This window comes from Galeopterus variegatus, unplaced genomic scaffold (assembly GCF_000696425.1).
Source record: "Galeopterus variegatus unplaced genomic scaffold, G_variegatus-3.0.2 Scaffold4100, whole genome shotgun sequence".
Lineage (NCBI taxonomy): Eukaryota > Metazoa > Chordata > Mammalia > Dermoptera > Cynocephalidae > Galeopterus > Galeopterus variegatus.
Window position 1 is genome coordinate 64,434 of NW_007730211.1, and position 6,204 is coordinate 70,637.

At 39.8% G+C, this 6,204-nt stretch overlaps 1 protein-coding gene across 1 annotated transcript in view; it reads right to left on the minus strand.

The window, feature by feature from the left end:
- The window catches only part of GCNT2 (glucosaminyl (N-acetyl) transferase 2, I-branching enzyme (I blood group)), a gene marked incomplete at its 3' end in the record, with an annotated part of 58,901 nt that overhangs the window by 26,448 nt on the left and 26,249 nt on the right, over positions 1–6,204 (minus strand). The window lies entirely within an intron of this gene.

Genomic DNA, 6,204 nt, shown 5'->3' on the forward strand with positions numbered 1-6,204 from the left:
ACGAGGGGACTAAGATCCCTTTTCAGGTTTCCATGATGAGAGTATGTCATGGACTGAGGGTTGTGATGAATCCAGTCCTGCTACCTGAAATCCAAATTTAGAGAGAGAGAGAGAGCACAAGTGTGAATGAAAGAAAGCAAGAAATGAGCCAGACATAGGTGAGGGCCAGGCCCTGGAGGTCCTCTTTGCAGGTCAGAGTAATCAAATACTTGGTCTTTCTTCTAAGCATAAGGAAAAAGCCAGGGGTTTGAGGGGGAGGTAATTAAGTAGGGGAAAGACCTGGGATATCATTTTTACTTTCAAAAAACCTGGGTGACGGGCCGGCCTGGTGGCGCACTGGAGAGTGCGCCGCTTTGGAGCGCGGTGGCACTCCCGGCGACGGTTCGGATCCCACATGGAAACCAGTTCCCGCTCGCTGGCTGAGCACGGTGCGGGCGCAACACCGAGGGTTGCGATCCCGTTGCCGGTCTCAGTCTGGTACGGGCGCAACACTGAGGGTTGCGATCCATTGCCAGTCACGAAAAAAAAGACAAAAAAAAAAAAAAACTGAAAGTTTATGAAGTACTGTTCCAACCCTTAGTGTCTTTTGGAGTTATCAGAACTCATATCCTTAGAACCATGCAGAGATTCTTTCAGCACTTTCACAACATTTCTGAAAAACAATATTAGCATGTCAAAGTCACTGCTGTGAGACTCATTGTTCCACGGATATATTCCAGATACATTTTATGGGGATGAGGTTGAATTAAAACAATTCTTACTTTTTAAATAAATTTTCAAACACCTTCCAAACTTTCTCTTATGTTTTAAAACCAAAATGTCCTAAAACCAAAATTAACCAAGGTTCAGGTTGGTTAATGCAGTGGATTGAATTATGTCCCCCCAAACTCCTTGAAGCTTGAATTGTGTCCCCCAAGTTTTATGTACTAGAAACTTGGCCCCCTCTGTGACTGTTAAGTGGGTGGGAAACCCTATTATGGTAATTGAAAGTTGGAGCCTTGAAGAGGTGATTGGATTGTAGGACCGTGCAGTAGTGAATGGATTAAAAATGCTGGTCAGGAGTGTGGTTCTGAGGGCTTTCAAAGAAGAGGAGAGTCTGTCTGGCTCTCTCTCTGCTCTCTCTGCTTCCACCATTTTGCAATGTGAGACCCCTGGGTCACTGTTGCCACCACCAGATTAGACTTTGGACTTCCCAGCCTCAGGAACTGTAAGCAATAAACTTTGTTTTCTTATAAATCACCCAGTACTGAATATTTTGTTATAAGCAACAGAAATGGACAAAGACGGGCCGGCCCGGTGGCACACTCGGTAGAGTGTGGCGCTTGGGAGCGCGGCGGCTCTCCCGCCGAGGGTTCGGTCCCCATATAGAGACCGGTCCGCTCACTGGTTGAGTGCGGTGCGGGCGCAACACCGAGGGTTGTGATCCCGTTACTGGTCACGAAAAAAGACAAAAAGGAAAAAAAAAAAAAAAGAAAGAAATGGACTAAGACAGATAAGTATTTTGTTCAGCGTCAGACAAGCTGTTCAGTGACCAGGTTGGGATTTAAAACAGATGTAAAGAAATGGACTAAGACAGAAGTATTTTGTTCAGCGTCAGACAAGCTGTTCAGTGACCAGGTTGGGATTTAAAACAGATGTTTCCTATTCCAAAGTCTATGTTCTTTCCTCCACACCACCCTGCAAGATCAGAGAAACCTCACACAAAACAACAGACTGGGATAACTGGGGCATCTCAAATGAAATATGAAAAATTAACAAGAAGACTGAATCCAACAGAGAAAGGCTCTGTAAGAACACGTGGTAATGAAAAATCCATGAAGATTTGACCATCAAGTTAATTCCATATTCAAACATACATTGGACTCATAGTAAGACTGTATTTTTTTTTTTAATGGAGGAAGCAGAATGTTCATTATGGAGAAGAGATGAAAAAATGTACCTCGAAATACTGCACATGGCACAGTCTATCCCACTAACCAATTTACAACTGTGAGTATGATACCCCATCCCATCCCCACCACAGTAAGAGGAAGGCTGACAGAATGGAAATCTTAACAAGCAGAGTTCTGATGAGCTTGGGCTTGGAGATTCAGGTCTGTTGATTAAAAAAAGAGAGAAGAAAACTCAGTCTGGTTGATGTAGTCTACCCTAAAAGTTTAAGTAGAACAAAAATACTTTCACTTTTCAGCATATTGCTGTTATGGGGTATGTAGAAAGACTTATATCTGGAATAAAGCAATTCTGTATTTCCTTTGAAGAGAGGAAGTTATTCATTTCTGAGAATTATAGAGTCAACTCAAAGATTTTTCATAAATTTTAAGTTTTCTTGCTTTGAGTTTGTTGATAGTTGTTGAAACTGGCTGATGGGCACAAGAGGATTATTGTACTATTTTCCATACCGTTGTATATGTTTACAAATTTTTATAATAGAGTTTGAAAATTATACCTGTGTATGTAGCTAGAATGGGCAAACCTTATTTCAATACTGAGGAAGTCGAACAGCTGAAATGGGAAGGATGTGGTGAGGCCGGCAAAAGCCTGTATAGTATGATTGCAAAAAGTTCTCGTGTTTCTTTCAAGTCTTGGCTATGTCGATTTCCTTTTCCAAGAAATTATATTCTGTTCTAAACGGACATCTTAAGTCTTTTCTGGAACACAGCAGAGTTGAAGAAAATAAAGGAACCAGTTAAACCCAATTCCTGCTCCTTTCATGTGATGTGATCTCAAAAACAGAATTCTGAAGACATTATTGGCATCCTTTGTGTTTTTAAGGAAATACTTTCCTAATGGATAATACACACTTCACAGTGTTACTTTGAGGACTACATGAAGCTTCTTAGTAGTCTTAGAAATTATACTAATCAATAAGGGAAATAAAAATTACCAAAAATAAGTATCCATCTGAATATGTGAAACTTAAATTTTCCTATATTTCCTCCTATCCCTCTTTGGGTACAACTATATCTAGTCTTACATGGTGGCTGAGCCATGGCATAGACATCCTTTTGAAGTGAAAAAATATTTAAGTTGATTTTATTCAACACCTTAAGGATCTCATTAGTATAGAAATAGTAGGCCACATTTAGGTCTTCTTAATATATATTCATATTAATAAGTGGACTTATCCTCTCACTTCACACCTAATTTTTTCATTTAATTCTCAAAACAACTTAAGTAGCCACGATTATTACAGCTGTACAAGATGAGGAGTTTGAGGTTCTGGTTATGCAAAGTCACACAGGTCATAGAGACAAAGCTAAAATTCAGCATCATGTTTGTCTCACTCCAAAGCCCCATTATCTGTCCTCAATATGAGTGAGCATTCTCCAAACATCAGTCATGTGCACACCACTTTCACAATGTCCGCCCTATGCAATCAACACCGTAGAACTTTTCCTTATATAAACTCACTTTCACTTCTACTGGTAGCTGCCTTTTTTCTGAAAGAGAGTCTCTAGATGGAAATTAACAAAACCAACATTTGCTGCAAATCGGTAAATGTGCCAGTCTCTGTAAAAGATGGTCTATGTCAGCAGTTCTCAAAGTATGACCCCCAGAAGCATCAGAATCACCCAGGAACTTGTTAGAAATACAGATTCTGGGGCCTGCTCCAGACCAGCAGAATCACAGACTCTGGAGGTGGAGCCTTGCTTTAACAGGCCCTGCAGGGGATTCTGAGGCATGTTCGAGTCTGAGAATTGCTGCACTGTGTGCATTATCTTACTTAATACTCATAACCTCTCTGGAAACTAAGCACCATTTATTATCCACATCATCACAGATGAGTAAACTAAGGCTCAGCATAAACTAAAGCCAATATCACACAGTCAGCAAATATTGGGAAGAAGGGCTTAAGCCATCCTCGTCTATCTCTGAAGTCTCTCTCATAATATCATGTGGATTCAAAGGAGGGTGGAAGGAGATGCTTTTGTACTGTGTACAGAGAAATGAGGTAAAGATATTTACATTATAGAGACAATTTAGACATTGTGTATATATTGATCATTGTATTATGTATATTGATATATACATATAGCAATTGTATATGGCTTTGATATACAATTAATATTTTATTGTTTTAAGGAGTCACTGAAATGCAATACTATGTTTCTGTTAAAAAAAAAAAAGAAGACAACTGCTGCTTCTAAAAAAGATTTGCCTTATATAATTGGTAGGTAATGATGAGAGGTCGAATGAGTGGAAAAATGGACTTGCCAACTCTAAATCAGTAGCTATAGTAATCCTTTCTGCTGGAATTAAATTCATGTTAAGTTCAGCTTTGTGGATGTTTACCAATCATAATTGTATTTATACTTAGTTAAATATTCATATGTACTTTACCAATTTTCTTGTCTTATATAATGCTGTTATAGAAATTAGGAATTAAAAATAAGAGTATTGTTTCCGAATTATTTTCTTCTCAGAGTAGGGGGGCAAAAATGTTTGGGCACAGATTCCCCAATGAAGGAAATGATCTCAAATATCACAGCAGAGCCAATGGCTGGAAACATCACAAATGATTCCACAGAGGGCTATGGCTTCAGTATAGATTCCTTATGTAAATACCCTATAACCATCTAAGGTTTCTCTACCAGGAGCTCAGCATCTTATGATGTAGACTCATCATTCTAGGTACTCAAGAGCTGAGATACATCCCCTGTGATTCCACCTGAATTACTGGCCTGGGAAAAGCCTAGAACCCCTTATCAAAGACATAAGACAAGCCAAATAGGCCCACATCACTAATATGATATTCTGAAAATCATGTTCAAATTTATTACGCCTATTTAATATTATCTGGCTATACAACAATGATATCATTTTTAAACTCTATTAAATTGATAGAAACCCATGAAGTATCTGTTTCATGGAATATCTCATCCAACCAGAATTTATCTCCACATTGAAAAAAAAAAAAAGTGCCAGTGAGGATTGTCCTCTGGCTATGAAAAATAGCATTATGGTACACCTGAATTTTCTAGTGACATTCTTTAAGACATGATTCTACCAGTCCATCCATGTTTATAATTCTCAGTCATCAGTACAATCGGGCTGAGTGAATGCATCCTTTGTGGGTCTGGAAACTGAATTCTAAATTTCGGTGGATGCACAGAGAAGACAATGCATACTTTGAAAAAGATTGGGACTGATCCAACCACGCCCAGATTTAAGGCCCTGGTAACCTTTCTGTAGAGAACACATACCTTCTAAATGGCTCAGTGTTTACATTTGTTGAGAGCCACACCTGGAAAAATGTTATCAGTTTCTTCCTATTGTTGTCTTTTCTTAGCCTTTCCTATTCTTATACTCTTCTTTTGTTCTAAGCCAGCAACTAAGAAGCCCTCTAGATCAAATTAAGTGAGACAAAGTCCACTGCATGAACCGTGACTAGCCCAGGATTGGTACTAACAACAGGGTTGAGTTGGTGCCAGGTGTGGCAGAAACTCAAACCAGGTGCAATTAAGGCAGAAACCAACTGGAGGCGTCTACGTGTGCTGCCTGCTGGTGATTTTTTTGGCATCAGAATCTGACCGCATGATGGGCCAAGGGTGGCTACATGGGAATCAGATTTTCTAAGGAAGGACTCTGTCCCATTAACATTGCATCTGGAACTCTAGAGTTTGCTAATTCTACAATTAGCAAGCGCTCTCTCTCTCTCTCTCTGTCTCTCTCTCTGTCTCTCTCTCTCTCTCATTTGCTGGTATCATTTGTTGGCCTGAATATTGTGAAATTATATCTCCAAGCAATATTTTACCTACTGTTTCTCTAATCCTTACTATCAAAAGCTATCCCCCCACCCCAGGAACAGACACTTTTATATTAACTCATCCAGCTCTCTACATAACTTCAAATCCAGGAGCACGTGTAGTGGTAAATGGTAGTGTGGGGTTAGTGATGGGGAATCCAAGGATGGATGTGACATTTCCTACTCTTTAGGAGCTCAAATACTGAGGGGATAGGGAGGAGGAGATATTTTCTACCCTACAGGCTTGTCTTACAACTTTTTTTTTTTTAAAAAAAAGATGACCGGTAAGGTGATCTTAACCCTTGACTTGGTGTTGTCAGCACCACGCTCACCCGAGTGAGTCACGGGCCGGCCCTTGTCTTACATCTTTGATAAGGGGTTCTAGGCTCTTCCTAGGCCAGTAATTCAGGTGGAATCACAGGGGAAGATTTATTCTCTACAGGTCATTATAACTGAAT